Source organism: Oncorhynchus gorbuscha, linkage group LG23 (genome assembly GCF_021184085.1).
Source record: "Oncorhynchus gorbuscha isolate QuinsamMale2020 ecotype Even-year linkage group LG23, OgorEven_v1.0, whole genome shotgun sequence".
NCBI lineage: Eukaryota > Metazoa > Chordata > Actinopteri > Salmoniformes > Salmonidae > Oncorhynchus > Oncorhynchus gorbuscha.
In genome coordinates, this window is record NC_060195.1 from 562,501 (window position 1) to 578,696 (window position 16,196).

The following is a 16,196-nucleotide window of genomic DNA, read 5'->3' on the forward strand; positions in this document are numbered from 1 at the left end:
TGTGTGTATATGTGTGTGTGTGTATATGTGTGTATATGTGTGTGTGTATATGTGTGTGTATATGTGTGTGTGTGTGTATATGTGTGTGTGAGCATGTGTATGTGTGTGTGTGTATATGTGTGTGTATATGTGTGTGTGTGTATATGTGTATATGTGTGTGTGTATATGTGTGTGTATATGTGTGTGTGTGTATATGTGTGTGTATATGTGTGTGTGTGTATATGTGTGTGTGAGCATGTGTATATGTGTGTGTGTATATGTGTGTGTGTTGGTCATTGAAGGCTCTGTAAGGGGGAGAGGAGGCTCTGTAAGGGGGAGAGAGGAGGCTCTGTAAGGAGGAGGCTCTGTAAGGGGGAGAGAGGAGGCTCTGTAAGGAGGAGGCTCTGTAAGGTGGAGAGGAGGCTCTGTAAGGAGGAGGCTCTGTAAGGGGGGAGGAGGAGGCTCTGTAAGGGGAGGCTCTGTAAGGCTCTGTAAGGGGGGGAGAGGAGGCTCTGTAAGGAGGAGGCTCTGTAAGGAGGAGGCTCTGTAAGGGGGAGAGGAGGCTCTGTAAGGAGGAGGCTCTGTAAGGTGGGAGGAGGCTCTGTAAGGGGGCTCTGAGAGGAGGCTCTGTAAGGAGGCTCTGGGGAGAGGAGGCTCTGTAAGGGGGAGAGGAGGCTCTGTAAGGAGGAGGCTCTGTAAGGAGGAGGCTCTGTAAGGGGGGAGAGAGGAGGCTCTGTAAGGGGGAGAGGAGGCTCTGTAAGGGGGGAGAGGAGGCTCTGTAAGGGGGTGAGGAGGCTCTGTAAGGGAGAGAGGAGGCTCTGTAAGGAGGAGGCTCTGTAAGGGAGAGAGGAGGCTCTGTAAGGGGGGAGAGGAGGCTCTGTAAGGGGGAGAGGAGGCTCTGTAAGGAGGAGGCTCTGTAAGGGGGAGAGGAGGCTCTGTAAGGAGGAGGCTCTGTAAGGGAGAGAGGAGTCTCTGTAAGGGGGGGGAGGCTCTGTAAGGGGGAGAGGAGGCTCTGTAAGGGGGAGGCTCTGTAAGGGGGAGGGAGGCTCTGTAAGGGGGAGGCTCTGTAAGGGGGGAGGAGGCTCTGTAAGGGGGGGGAGGCTCTGTAAGGGGGAGAGGAGGTTCTGTAAGGGGGAGGCTCTGTAAGGGGGAGGTTCTGTAAGGGGGAGGCTCTGTAAGGGGGAGGCTCTGTAAGGGGGAGGCTCCGTAAGGGGTTCACTGTGGTGAATACATGTGAACTATGAGTCTACCTGGTCAGAAGAATAACTGACTGGACCCCTAGACACTAGCATAGTCATTCCTAGACATGGAAGGAATGGTTACTGTAAGTACTAGCAGTACTATGGTATCAGGATGGTATCCTACTGTACAATAAAAGGTACCATATCTCATCACACTATAGCTTTCAGTCTTCACAAAGGGACTAGGGGTGCCCCTCTGAGAACATTCTGTAGGGGCTAGGGGTCAGGGGTCAATATGGAGTAGGGCAAGACCTGGAGAGACACTCACTCAGCCTCAATGACATCATACACATGTGACCTGCCCCCCAGTGATGTCAGAAGGCAACGTTAATGTTGACATCCTCCCGTGATGTCATCAGGGATGGTCCAATGATGAATCAACACTGGTAATGATTAGTAAACTGAAACAAAACAACCACATAGCTGATCTCCTAGTAATCCCAGTGTATAATCACTGTCAGGCGCCCGACACGGTGACAGCCTGGTGACAAACAGGAAAACAACATGACAGAACAAAGAAACAAAAGATTCCACTGGATACCAGAGGACTGACTGACAGTTCTAGAATGCCTGAGGGCAGAGGGGGCGGGGCACAGGTAATCATTAACATTCTCTTACACACGGTTTCCCCTGAGTAATGACAGGTATCCACCTACCCAGTGGCGTTATGCCCATATGGGTCATGTTTACTTAATTTCTGATGATAAATTAATGACGGATCTTCCTTTTAAAAGCCCACGTATCATTATAATTATTTATTAAAAAATATTTGTCAGAAAAATGTTTTGGGGCAGGCAGAGAGTCCCCCCCCCACCTCAATTCTCCCTACAGATGCCTGGGCAGGACACTAGATACGTCTAGTGCATGCACTATCATATGTTGGGGAGGAGAGAGAGTGTAGAGCAGGGATGGTCAACTGGAGGCCCGCGGGCCATATGCTGCCCCCCGATTTATAGACCCGTGGACCAATTTTAAAAATACATGATGTTTTCAGTCGGGGTCTCAGCTTACTGCTGAGAGTTAGAATAACAAAATACAGAAGGTGCAGTTTCAAAATATGGTTGTGCATCAACAGTCACTCAATAAGCCCATGTCAGCCAAACAAATGTAGATTGGTAAGTCAGTCTCGTGGCCAGCTATCAAAGCGTGTGGTGAGCAGGGGTGTATAACGCCACTGCACCTCCCTAAATGGAGACGTTCCTCCCTAAATGGAGACGTTCCTGATGCCACTGCACCTCCCACCTCCCTAAATGGAGACGTTCCTCCTCGTTCCTCCCTAAATGGAGACGTTCCTAAATGTTCCTCCCTAAATGCCACTGCACCTCCCTAAATGGAGACGTTCCTCCCTAAATGGAGACGTTCCTCCCTAAATGGAGACGTTCCTCCCTAAATGGAGACGTTCCTGATGCCACTCCTCCCTAAATGGAGACGTTCCTCCCTAAATGGAGACGTTCCTCCCTAAATGGAGACGTTCCTCCCTAAATGGAGACGCGTTCCGATGCCACTGCACCTCCCTAAATGGAGACGTTCCTCCCTAAATGGAGACGTTCCTCCCTAAATGGAGACGTTCCTCCCTAAATGGAGACGTTCCTGATGCCACTGCACCTCCCTGGAGACGTTCCTAAATGGAGACGTGCCACTGCCTCCCTAAATGGAGACGTTCCTCCCTAAATGGAGACGTTCCTCCTGATGCCACTGCACCTCCCTAAATGGAGACGTTCCTCCCTAAATGGAGGTTCCTGATGCCACTGCACCTTTAGACGTTCCTCCCTAAAAAGCCATTTTGGGTTTACTACCTTTTTTATTTGTGCGTTTGTATTGTTCAGAAATGTGGTGGGTCGTCTCTTTGTTCGTTGGACTCCAAATGTCTGAACTGAATTTGGTAAACGGGCTTTTATGTATTCTGGCCATCATCTTGGAACACCTTACAAAATACTTTTAAACTGGAAGAACTTGTCCTGATTGGTGTTTTTAAACCACTGATGAAGGATTTTGAGGCGGATTCCCTGACCTGTCAATGTTTTTAAATCACTGATGAAGGATTTTGAGGCGGATTCCCTGACCTGTCAAAGTTTTTAATTTGTTGTTTTCTGATTTTGTTATACTCTTGTGAATTCTATGGTTTTTACTAGATGACTTGTAGTTTTTCATGTTGTCTGTCTGTAATGTTTTTGTAATGACTTGGTGCTGCCTATCTTGGCCAGGGCGCTCTTGAAAAAGAGATTATAATCTCAATGAGCCCTTCCTGGTTAAATAAAGTTTAAATAAAATACCTGCACTCTGACAGGTGAGTAGACTTAACTGAACCATGAGGTGACAGGTACATACCTGCACACAGAAAGGTGAGTTGACCAGCTGAACCATGAGAAAGGTGTGTGTGTGTGTGTGTGTGTGTGTGTGTGTGTGTGTGTGTGTGTGTGTGTGTGTGTGTGTGTGTGTGTGTGTGTGTGTGTGTGTGTGTGTGTGTGTGTGTGTGTGTGTGTGTGTGTGTGTGTGTGTGTGTGTAGGGCTACTCACCCACAGCTCCTGTGTACGTGGGCTGGGTCAGGTCTTTGGGGACTTTCCTGTAGACATCCAACCTAATGGAAGAGAAAGAAAGCAGGAGGGAAGGGTTAGAAAAATTAAAAATATATACCTGCAAGCAGCAATGAACGGGGTTCACAGATTGATCAGTTGGATAAGAAAGCGAACACTATCATGTAGGAACTATCTTCCTTTACGTGCAATCACTTAAAGCATTACCATGTTTATCTCTCAATACCACAAGGTATTGAAGTTAAGACTGGTGCTGTAGGTTGATTATCTCTGAATACAAGGAATGAAGTTAAGACTGGTGCTGTAGGTTGATTATCTCTGAATACAAGGAATGAAGTTAAGACTGGTGCTGTAGGTTGATTATCTCTGAATACAAGGAATGAAGTTAAGACTGGTGCTGTAGGTTGATTATCTCTGAATACAAGGAGTGAAGTTAAGACTGGTGCTGTAGGTTGATTATCTCTGAATACAAGGAGTGAAGTTAAGACTGGTGCTGTAGGTTGATTATCTTTGAATGCAACAGGAAATCATTCTAAAAAAAAGGTATGACTTAATGTATTTACTGTTTATATAAAACTACCAGTGAAAAGTTTGGACACACCTACTCATTCAAGGGTTTTTCTATATTTTACTATTTTCTTCATTGTAGAATAATAGTGAAGACATCAAAACTATGAAATAACACATATGGAATCATGTAGTAACCAAAAAAGTGTTAAATCAAATTCCGTTTTATATTTGAGATTCTTCAAAGTAGCCACCCTTTGCCTTGACAGCTTTGCACACTCTTGGCATTCTCTCAACCAACTTCATGAGGTGGAATGCATTTCAATTAGCAGGTGTGCCTTGGTAAAAGTGCATTTGTGGAATTTCTTTCCTTCTTAATGCATTTGAGCCAATCAGTTGTGTTGTGACAAGGTAGGGGTGGTATACAGAAGATAGCCCTAATTGGTAAAAGACCAAGAACAGATCAAATAAGCAAAGAGAAACGACAGTACATCATTACTTTAAGACATGAAGGTCAGTCAATACGGAAAATGTCAAGTTTCTTCAAGTGCAGCCGCAAAAACCAAGCGCTATGATGAAACTGGCTCTCATGAGGACCTCCACAGGAAAGGAAGACCCAGAGTCAACCTCTGCTGCAGAGGATACGTTCATTAGAGTTACCAGCCTCAGAAATTGCAGCCCAAATAAATGCGTCACAGTTAAAGTAATAGACACATAAACATCAAATGTTCAGAGACTGTGAAATCAGGCCTTCATAGTCAAATTGCTGCCAAGAAAACTCTACTAAAGGACACCAATAAGAATAAGAGACTTGCTTTGGCCAAGAAACATGAGTAATAGACATTAGACCAGTGGAAATCTGTCCTTTGGTTTGGAGATTTTTCCTTCCAACTGCCATGTCTTTGTGAGATGTGGTGTGGGTGAATGGATGATCTCTGCATGTGTATTTCCCACCGTGAAGCATGGAGGAGGAGGTGTTATGGTGTGGGGGTGCTTTGCTAATGACACTGTCTGATTTATTTTAGAATTCAAGGCACACTTAATCAGCATGGCTACCAAAGCATTCTGTGATACGCCATCCCATCTGGTTTGGGTTTAGTGGGACGATCATTTGTTGTTCAACAGGACAATGACCCAACAAACCTCCAGGCTGTGTACGGGCTATTTGACCAAGAAGGAGAGTGATGGAGTGCTGTATCAGATGACCTGGCCTCCACAATCACCCGGCCTCAACTCAATTGAGATGGTCTGGAATGAGTCGGACCGCAGAGTGAAGGAAAAGCAGCCAACAAGTGCTCAGCATATGTGGGAACTCCTTCAAAACTGTTGGAAAAGCTTTCCTCATGAAGCTGGTTGAGAGAATGCCAAGAGTGTGCAAAGCTGTCAAAGGCAAAGGGTGGCTATTTGAAGAACTGAAAGTATATTTTGATTTGTTTAACACTTTTTTGGTTATTACATGATTCCATGCGTGTTATTTCATACTGTTGATATGTATCAGTAGTGATAGTTTAATACGTTTTTTCAAGGCATTAATTATATTACAGCATATCGGATAACTGTCATTCATATTCACCCAGTTCAATGTAACAGTGATGGGTTTAGGTTACTGTCATTCACCCAGTTCAATGTAACAGTGACAAGTGTCATAACAGTGACAGGTTTAGGTTCATATTCACCCAGTTTGACAGTTCAATGTAACAGTGATGGGTTTAGGTTACTGTCATTCATATTCACCCAGTTCAATGTAACGAGACAGGTTTAGGTTGATACTGTCATTCACCCAGTTCAATGTAACAGTGATAGGTTTAGGTTACTGTCATTCATATTCACCCAGTTCAATGTAACAGTGACAGGTTTAGGATACTGTCATTCACCAGTTCAGTTCAATGTAACAGTGACAGGTTTAGGTTACTGTCATTCATATTCACCCAGTTCAATGTAACAGTGACAGGTTTAGGATACTGTCATTCACCCAGTTCAATGTAACAGTGACAGGTTTAGGTTACTGTCATTCATATTCACCCAGTTCAATGTAACAGTGACAGGTTTAGGTTACTGTCATTCATATTCACCCAGTTCAATGTAACCCAGTTCAATGTAACAGTGACAGGTTTAGGTTACTGTCATTCATATTCACCCAGTTCAATGTAACAGTGACCCAGGTTTAGGAGGTTACTGTCATTCATTCACCCAGTTCAATGTAACAGTGACAGGTTTAGGAGGTTACTGTCATTCACCCAGCTCAATGTAACAGTGACAGGTTTAGGTTACTGTCATTCACCCAGTTCAATGTAACAGTAACAGTGACAGGTTTAGGTTACTGTCATTCATTGAGTGACAGGTTTAGGTTACTGGTTTTTACCCAGTTACCAGTGACAGGAAACTCTAATTTTAACCCTGTCATTCACCCAGTTCCATCAGGTTTGGAGTCAGGTTTTCTGTCATTCACCCAGTTCAATGTAACAGTGACAGGTTTACAACATATTCACCCAGCCTGACAGGTTTAGGTTACTGTCATGACAGTTTGACAGGTTACTGTCATTCATATTCACAGTTGAAGTCAGGTTTAGGTTACTGTCATTCATATTCACCCAGTTCAATGTAACAGTGACGTTACTTATTCACCCAGTTCAATGTAACAGTGACGTTTGTTAGTTTCAACCCAGTTCAATGTAACAGTGAGGTTTAGGTTACTGTCATTCATATTCCAACCCAGTTCAATGTAACAGTAGGTTTAAATTCACCCAGTTCAATGTAACAGTGGTCATGCAGTAACATCAACGTAGAATGACAGTTTACAGTCAGTGAGCAGGTGAAACAGTTTCAACGATAGAAGGAACAGGTTAGTAAACCTGCTACGGTCATGCAGTAACATCAACGTAGGCTACAGTCAGTGAGCAGGTACACCGGCGGGTCCCGGTGGCAATACATTTGGTATTACTAAAGCTTGACCTTTAACCTGGACTTGGAAAAGTTCCAGTGTCGTGATGAAGCACAGTTCTATTAGGTCATGTCTTTATAAAGACAGTGCTGCTAACTTAGTGGTAAGATGTGATTTATAAAATGTTTTATACTTTTCTTTTTAAAAACAGCCAAAGTTTTAGGTTGTAAATAAGTATCTTATTAATTAATTATGCACAACTTGTTTTAAATCCTTCACTATTTCTACTCCAGAGGTTTAAGTGTTCCCCACTACAAGCACTTCATGTGTGGACATTTTTGGGATTACCTTGTTCTATTACTTGACCAAGGTGGGATCTCTTTTCCAGGCTTCAGAGTTGGTTACCTTGTTCAGTTGGTTGACTTTACATGGCGAGGCCTGATATCATGAGGGACAGCTGGTTGACTTTACATGGCTAGGCCTGATATCATGAGGGACAGCTGGTTGACATTACATGGCGAGGCCTGATATCATGAGGGACAGCTGGTTGACTTTACATGGCGAGGCCTGATATCATGAGGGACAGCTGGTTGACTTTACATGGCTAGGCCTGATATCATGAGGGACAGCTGGTTGACATTACATGAGGGACAGCTGGTTGACTTTACATGGCGAGGCCTGATATCATGAGGGACAGCTGGTTGACTTTACATGGCGAGGCCTGATATCATGAGGGACAGCTGGTTGATGAATACTGGCGAGACCTATAGAACCTTTTGCCTTTATTGCATCATGTAGAGTGGCACCGCAGGAGGGCCCCTCTAAATAGATTTATGGAGTGGCAGTGCAGGAGGCCCCTCTAAACAGTTCTATGGAGTGACACCACAGGAGGGCCCCTCTAAATAGATTTATGGAGTGGCAGTGCAGGAGGCCCCTCTAAACAGTTCTATGGAGTGACACCACAGGAGGGCCCCTCTAAATAGATTTATGGAGTGGCAGTGCAGGAGGCCCCTCTAAACAATTCTATGGAGTGACACCACAGGAGGGCCCCTCTAAATAGATTTATGGAGTGGCAGTGCAGGAGGCCCCTCTAAACCGATCTATGGAGTGGCACCACAGGAGGACCCTTCTAAACAGATCTACGGAGTGGTACCGCAGGAGGCCCCTGTAAACAGATCTATGGAGTGGTACCGCAGGAGGCCCCTGTAAACAGATCTATGGAGTGGTACCGCAGGAGGCCCCTGTAAACAGATCTATGGAGTGGCAGTGCAGGAGGCCCCTCGAAACAGATCTATAGAGTGGCACCACAGGAGGCCCCTCTAAACAGTTCTATGGAGTGGCAGCGCAGGAGGCCCCTCTAAACAGTTCTATGGAGTGACACCGCAGGAGGCCCCTCTAAACAGTTCTATGGAGTGACACCGCAGGAGGCCCCTCTAAACAGTTCTATGGAGTGGCAGCGCAGGAGGCCCCTCTAAACAGATCTATGGGCAACATGTATGTACTACTCTTCTAGCTAGACGTCTTCTCTACTATTTAAGTGGTAGGATGGGTTTCCTCCTACTCCATTGGATAAAGGAAGTTCTCAGTTAGGGGATCTGACATGTTATCATATCTGGCAACCTTTCCTTTGTAGAAGACATGGACCCAGCTAAATTCACTCCATAAACCAACACAAATTTATATTTTAAAAAATGTACTCTTTGTTTTATATATATATATATATATATATATTTTGTTTTTTTACAATTTAATTATATTACTCCCTTAGCTTTTCTCGCTTGAGTGATTTGACCAACTTATTTGGTGAAATACGGAGGTGCTCAATTGGCGCAGCGTCGTCCGGGTTTGGGGAGGGTTAGGGGAGGGTTTGGCCGGGGGTTTGGGGAGGGTTTGGGGAGGGTTTGGCCGGGGGGTTTGGGGAGGGTTAGGGGAGGGTTTGGCCGGGGGTTTGGGGAGGGTTAGGGGAGGGTTTGGCCGGGGGTTTGGGGAGGGTTTGGGGAGGGTTAGGGGAGGGTTTGGCCGGGGGGTTTGGGGAGGGTTAGGGAGGGTTTGGCCGGGGGTTTGGGGAGGGTTTGGCCGGGGGGTTTGGGGAGGGTTTGGGGAGGGTTTGGGGAGGGTTCGGCCGGGGGTTTGGGGAGGGTTTGGCCGGGGGTTTGGGGAGGGTTTGGCCGGGGGAGGCCGTCATTGTAAAATAAGAATGTGTTCTTAACTGACTTGCCCATTAAAATAACGGTTAAATTAAATGAACAAATACAAATTTGAAAGAGAGACAGAGAAACGGGAGAAAGGAGAGAAAGAGGATGAGAGCGAAAGACAGAGGGGGAACATTTTGTTCTCAGAATGCAGAGGGGTAGTGGAATGTTCGCTCTGGAACACAGACATGACATTTTGTTCTCAGAATGCAGAGGGGTAGTGGAATGTTGGCTCTGGAACACAGACATGACATTTTGTTCTCAGAATGCAGAGGGGTAGTGGAATGTTGGCTCTGGAACACAGACATGACATTTTGTTCTCAGAATGCAGAGGGGTAGTGGAATGTTCGCTCTGGAACACAGACATGACATTTTGTTCTCAGAATGCAGAGGGGTAGTGGAATGTTGGCTCTGGAACACAGACATGACATTTTGTTCTCAGAATGCAGAGGAGTAGTGGAATGTTGGCTCTGGAACACAGACATGACATTTTGTTCTCAGAATGCAGAGGGGTAGTGGAATGTTGGCTCTGGAACACAGACATGACATTTTGTTCTCAGAATGCAGAGGGGTAGTGGAATGTTGGCTCTGGAACACAGACATGACATTTTGTTCTCAGAATGCAGAGGAGTGGAATGTTGGCTCTGGAACACAGACATGACATTTTGTTCTCAGAATGCAGAGGAGTAGTGGAATGTTGGCTCTGGAACACAGACATGACAAACAGGCCCAGACAGCAGACTCACACATTCCTGAACTCTGACCCCAGCAATGACCTATTAACTTCCAACATACAAAACACAGACACGCTGAACACGCACACAGACACACACACCAAACTTCTGAACACACAAAGACACACACACCAAACTTCTGAACACACACACACAGACACACACGGTCCCATCTCACACCATTCAGCTTTGGACTCATTGTACAGGAAGATCTGTTCAGTTGCCACTAAAAACAAGGCACAACAGAAAACAGTGTGTGTGTGTGTGTGTGTGTGTGTGTGTGTGTGTGTGTGTGTGTGTGTGTGTGTGTGTGTGTGTGTGTGTGTGTGTGTGTGTGTGTGTGTGTGTGTGTGTGTGTGTGTGTGTGTGTGTGTGTGTGTGTGTGTGTGTTTAATGGCCCGTAACATTATTTTTATCAGTTGGATCAGTATTTCTCAGCGGTACAAGAACAAAACAATGAATCAGAAAGCTCAGCGGTACAAGAACAAAACAATGAATCAGAAAGCTCAGCGGTACAAGAACAAAACAATGAATCAGAAAGCTCAGTGGATCATAATTCAGTGATCTTGACCTGGGTCCATAGGAAAAGAGACAGAAAGCAGAAATAGAGAAAGAAAAAAGAAAAAAAAGAAAGAACGAAAGAGAGAGAGAGAGACAGAAAGCAGAGAGAGAGACAGAAAGCAGAGAGAGGGAGACAGAAAGCAGAGAGAGAGAGAGAGAGAGAGAGAGAGAGAGAGAGAGAGAGAGAGAGAGAGAGAGAGAGAGAGAGACAGAGACAGAGACAGAGACAGAGACATGGAGAGACAGAGAGACAGAGAGAGAGAGAGACAGAGAGAGAGAGAGAGAGAGACAGAGAGAGAGAGAGAGAGAGAGAGAGAGAGAGAGAGAGAGAGAGAGAGAGAGAGAGAGAGAGAGAGAGAGAGAGAGAGAGAGAGACAGAGACAGAGACAGAGACAGAGAGAGACATGGAGAGAGAGAGAGACAGAGAGAGAGAGAGCGTGAGAGAGAGAGAGAGAGAGAGAGAGAGAGAGAGAGAGAGAGAGAGAGAGAGAGAGAGAGAGAGAGAGAGAGAGAGACAGAGAGACAGAGAGACAGAGAGACAGAGAGACAGAGAGAGAGACAGCAGGAGGAGGGAAAACACTGTAGTTGTGTTCCCTCTCCCTCACCCTCCCTCTCTCGGTCTCTTCCCTCTCCCTCACCCTTCCTCTCTCGGTCTCTTCCCTCTCCCTCTCCCTTCCTCTCCCTCTCCCTCACCCTTCCTCTCTTGGTCTCTTCCCTCTCCCTCTCCCTCTCCCTTCCTCTCCCTCTCCCTCACCCTTCCTCTCTCGGTCTCTTCCCTCTCCCTCACCCTTCCTCTCTCGGTCTCTTCCCTCTCTCTACTCCACTCCCTCTCCCTCTCCCTTCCTCTCTCGGTCTCTTTCCTCTCCCTCACCCTTCCTCTCTCGGTCTCTTCCCTCTCCCTCACCCTTCCTCTCTCGGTCTCTTCCCTCTCCCTCTCCCTCTCCCTCTCCCTCTCCCTCTCCCTCTCCCTCCCTCTCCTCCTCTCTCTGTCTCTTCACTCTCCCTCACCCTTCCTCTCTCGGTCTCTTCCCTCTCCCTCACCCTTCCTCTCTCAGTCTCTTCCCTCTCCCTCTCCCTCTCCCTCTCCCTCTCCCTCTCCCTTCCTCTCTCGGTCTCTTCCCCCTCCCTCTCCCTTCCTCTCTCGGTCTCTTCCCTCTCTCTACTCCACTCCCTCTCCCTCTCCCTTCCTCTCTCGGTCTCTTCCCTCTCCCTCACCCTTCCTCTCTCGGTCTCTTCCCTCTCCCTCTCCCTCTCCCTCTCCCTTCCTCTCTCGGTCTCTTCCCTCTCCCTCACCCTTCCTCTCTCTACTCCACTCCCTCTCCCTCTCCCTTCCTCTCTCGGTCTCTTCCCTCTCCCTCTCCCTCTCCCTTCCTCTCTCGGTCTCTTCCCTCTCCCTCTCCCTCTCCCTCCCTCTCTCGGTCTCTTCCCTCTCCCTCACCCTTCCTCTCTCTACTCCACTCCCTCTCCCTCTCCCTTCCTCTCTCGGTCTCTTCCCTCTCCCTCTCCCTCTCCCTTCCTCTCTCGGTCTCTTCCCTCTCCCTCTCCCTCTCCCTCTCCCTTCCTCTCTCGGTCTCTTCCCTCTCCCTCACCCTTCCTCTCTCTACTCCACTCCCTCTCCCTCACCCTTCCTCTCTCGGTCTCTTCCCTCTCCCTCTCCCTCTCCCTTCTTCCCTCTCCCTCTCCCTCTCCCTCTCCCTTCCTCTCTCAGTCTCTTCCCTCTCCCTCTCCCTTCCTCTCTCGGTCTCTTCCCTCTCTCTACTCCACTCCCTCTCCCTCTCCCTTCCTCTCTCGGTCTCTTCCCTCTCCCTCACCCTTCCTCTCTCGGTCTCTTCCCTCTCCCTCTCCCTCTCCCTTCCTCTCTCGGTCTCTTCCCTCTCCCTCACCCTTCCTCTCTCTACTCCACTCCCTCTCCCTCACCCTTCCTCTCTCGGTCTCTTCCCTCTCCCTCACCCTTCCTCTCTCGGTCTCTTCCCTCTCACTCTCCCTCTCCCTCACCCTTCCTCTCTCGGTCTCTTCCCTCTCCCTCTCCCTCTCCCTTCCTCTCCCTCTCCCTCTCCCTTCCTCTCTCGGTCTCTTCCCTCTCCCTCACCCTTCCTCTCTCTACTCCACTCCCTCTCCCTCACCCTTCCTCTCTCGGTCTCTTCCCTCTCCCTCTCCCTCTCCCTTCCTCTCCCTCTCCCTCTCCCTTCCTCTCTCGGTCTCTTCCCTCTCCCTCTCCCTTCCTCTCTCGGTCTCTTCCCTCTCCCTCACCCTTCCTCTCTCGGTCTCTTCCCTCTCCCTCTCCCTCTCCCTCTCCCTTCCTCTCTCGGTCTCTTCCCTCTCCCTTCCTCTCTCGGTCTCTTCCCTCTCCCTCACCCTTCCTCTCTCGGTCTCTTCCCTCTCCCTCTCCCTCTCCCTTCCTCTCTCGGTCTCTTCCCTCTCCCTTCCTCTCTCGGTCTCTTCCCTCTCCCTCACCCTTCCTCTCTCGGTCTCTTCCCTCTCCCTCTCCCTTCCTCTCTCGGTCTCTTCCCTCTCCCTTCCTCTCTCGGTCTCTTCCCTCTCCCTCACCCTTCCTCTCTCGGTCTCTTCCCTCTCCCTCACCCTTCCTCTCTCGGTCTCTTCCCTCTCCCTCACCCTTCCTCTCTCGGTCTCTTCCCTCTCCCTCTCCCTCTCCCTCTCCCTCTCCCTCACCCTTCCTCTCTCTACTCCTCTCCCTCACCCTTCCTCTCTCGGTCTCTTCCCTCTCACTACTCCACTCCCTCTCCCTCTCCCTTCCTCTCTCGGTCTCTTCCCTCTCTCTACTCCACTCCCTCTCCCTCTCCCTTCCTCTCTCGGTCTCTTCCCTCTCCCTCACCCTTCCTCTCTTGGTCTCTTCCCTCTCCCTCTCCCTTCCTCTCTCGGTCTCTTCCCTCTCTCTACTCCACTCCCTCTCCCTCTCCCTTCCTCTCTCGGTCTCTTCCCTCTCTCTACTCCGCTCCCTCTCGTTGCTATGGTCACCAGCGGCTGTCGCCCTCCTGTGTGAAGGCCGCTTTGACTAGATGGAAAAGTGGTGTGGCAGGGGGTCAGGGGAGGGTTGTACTGTACAACTGCCAGTTGCCAAACTTCCTGCCAGCGTGTTTAGGTAGTAAGTTCTTTCCCCTGCTTCGCTGATCTGCATGTACTGATCCCTCCCACCTCAGTGACTAATACTCAGTATTGTACATTCTGTATTCACAACATTAAGTCAATATTAATAGCTTACATTCCCAGCTCTGTGTTAGTCATTTCCTTCATTACCCCTCTGTTCTCTCTCCCTCTTCTGTTCCTCCCTCCTCCGTCTGTTCTGTCCACCTACCTCCCTCCTCTCTCTATCTCCTCCCTCTGTTCTGTTCCTCTCTCTATCTCCTCCCTCTGTTCTGTTCCCTTCTCCTCTACCTCCTCCCTCTGTTCTGTTCCCTTCTCCTCTACCTCCTCCCTCTGTTCTGTTCCCTTCTCCTCTACCTCCTCCCTCTGTTCTGTTCCCTTCTCCTCTACCTCCTCCCTCTGTTCTGTTCCCTTCTCCTCTACCTCCTCCCTCTGTTCTGTTCCCTTCTCCTCTATCTCCTCCCTCTGTTCTGTTCCCTTCTCCTCTATCTCCTCCCTCTGTTCTGTTCCCCTCTCCTCTACCTCCTCCCTCTGTTCTGTTCCTCTCTCTATCTCCTCCCTCTGTTCTGTTCCCTTCTCCTCTACCTCCTCCCTCTGTTCTGTTCCCCTCTCCTCTACCTCCTCCCTCTGTTCTGTTCCCTTCTCCTCTACCTCCTCCCTCTGTTCTGTTCCTCTCTACCTCCTCCCTCTGTTCCCCTCTCCTCTACCTCCTCCCTCTGTTCTGTTCCCCTCTACCTCCTCCCTCTGTTCTGTTCCTCTCTACCTCCTCCCTCTGTTCCCCTCTCCTCTACCTCCTCCCTCTGTTCTGTTCCCCTCTACCTCCTCCCTCTGTTCTGTTCCCCTCTCCTCTACCTCCTCCCTCTGTTCTGTTCCCCTCTCCTCTACCTCCTACCTCTGTTCTGTTCCTCTCTCTACCTCCTCCCTCTGTTCTGTTCCTCTCTCTACCTCCTCCCTCTGTTCTGTTCCTCTCTACCTCCTCCCTCTGTTCTGTTCCCCTCTACCTCCTCCCTCTGTTCTGTTCCCCTCTCCTCTACCTCCTCCCTCTGTTCTGTTCCCCTCTCCTCTACCTCCTCCCTCTGTTCTGTTCCCCTCTCCTCTACCTCCTCCCTCTGTTCTGTTCCTCTCTACCTCCTCCCTCTGTTCTGTTCCTCTCTACCTCCTCCCTCTGTTCTGTTCCTCTCTCCTCTACCTCCTCCCTCTGTTCTGTTCCCCTCTCCTCTACCTCCTCCCTATGTTCTGTTCTTCTCTACCTCCTCCCTCTGTTCTGTTCCTCTCTCTACCTCCTCCCTCTGTTCTGTTCCTCTCTACCTCCTCCCTCTGTTCCCCTCTCCTCTACCCTAACCCTGTTCCTCTCTCTACCTCCTCCCTCTGTTCTGTTCCCCTCTCCTCTACCTCCTCCCTCTGTTCTGTTCCTCTCTCTACCTCCTCCCTCTGTTCTGTTCCCCTCTCCTCTACCTCCTCCCTCTGTTCCCCTCTCCTCTACCTCCTCCCTCTGTTCTGTTCCTCTCTACCTCCTCCCTCTGTTCCCCTCTCCTCTACCTCCTCCCTCTGTTCTGTTCCCCTCTACCTTGCCTGAGTCTGGTCTTGCCTCATAGTAAAACAGTACACTACTTACCCCTGTGGCGCTCTCCCTCCACCCCTCCCCTCCCTACCTCCATCTCTATTCCTCCCCAAGCTGTTCTCTTCAGTGTTGTAAGGACTCTGCTATTGCCTCAGAACCAGGCCAAGAGGACATTATGTTCTCTTGTAATAGCCAGACATTATTTGCCATGTTGTTTTTGGCCTGGCTCTCTTGCGCTTTCCAGTTGGTGTCCAGTTATTTTTTTAAACATTTTTGTTCGTGTTAAATGTAACCTTTATTTAACTAGGCAAGTCAGTTAAGAACAAATTCTTATTTTCAATGACGGCCTAGGAACAGTGGGTTAACTGCCTGTTCAGGGGCAGAACGACAGATTTGTACCTTGTCAGCTTAGATGATTCGATCCAACAACCTTTAGGTTACGAGTCCAACACCCCATATGGAGCTCAGCCGACTCTGTCCATGACCGAGCCAACGGGCGTCCTCGGCACATGACCGAGCCAACGGGCGTCCTCGGCACATGACCGAGCCAATGGGCATCCTCGGCACATGACCGAGCCAACGGGCGTCCTCGGCACATGACCGAGCTCCACACGGGGCGGAGTCCACTGGGCTCCATATTGCATCATCGGGGCCACACTGCCCCCCAGGACATCTACAGCACCAGGTGTAACAAGAAGGCCACAGCCACAGCTGACCAGGTGACAGGTGACAGCTGACCAGGTGACAGCTGACCAGGTGACAGGTGACAGCTGACCAGGTGACAGGTGACAGCTGACCAGGTGACAGGTGACAGCTGACCAGGTGACAGGTGACAGGTGACAGCTGACCAGGTGACAGGTGACAGGTGACAGCTGACCAGGTGACAGGTGACAGGTGACCGCT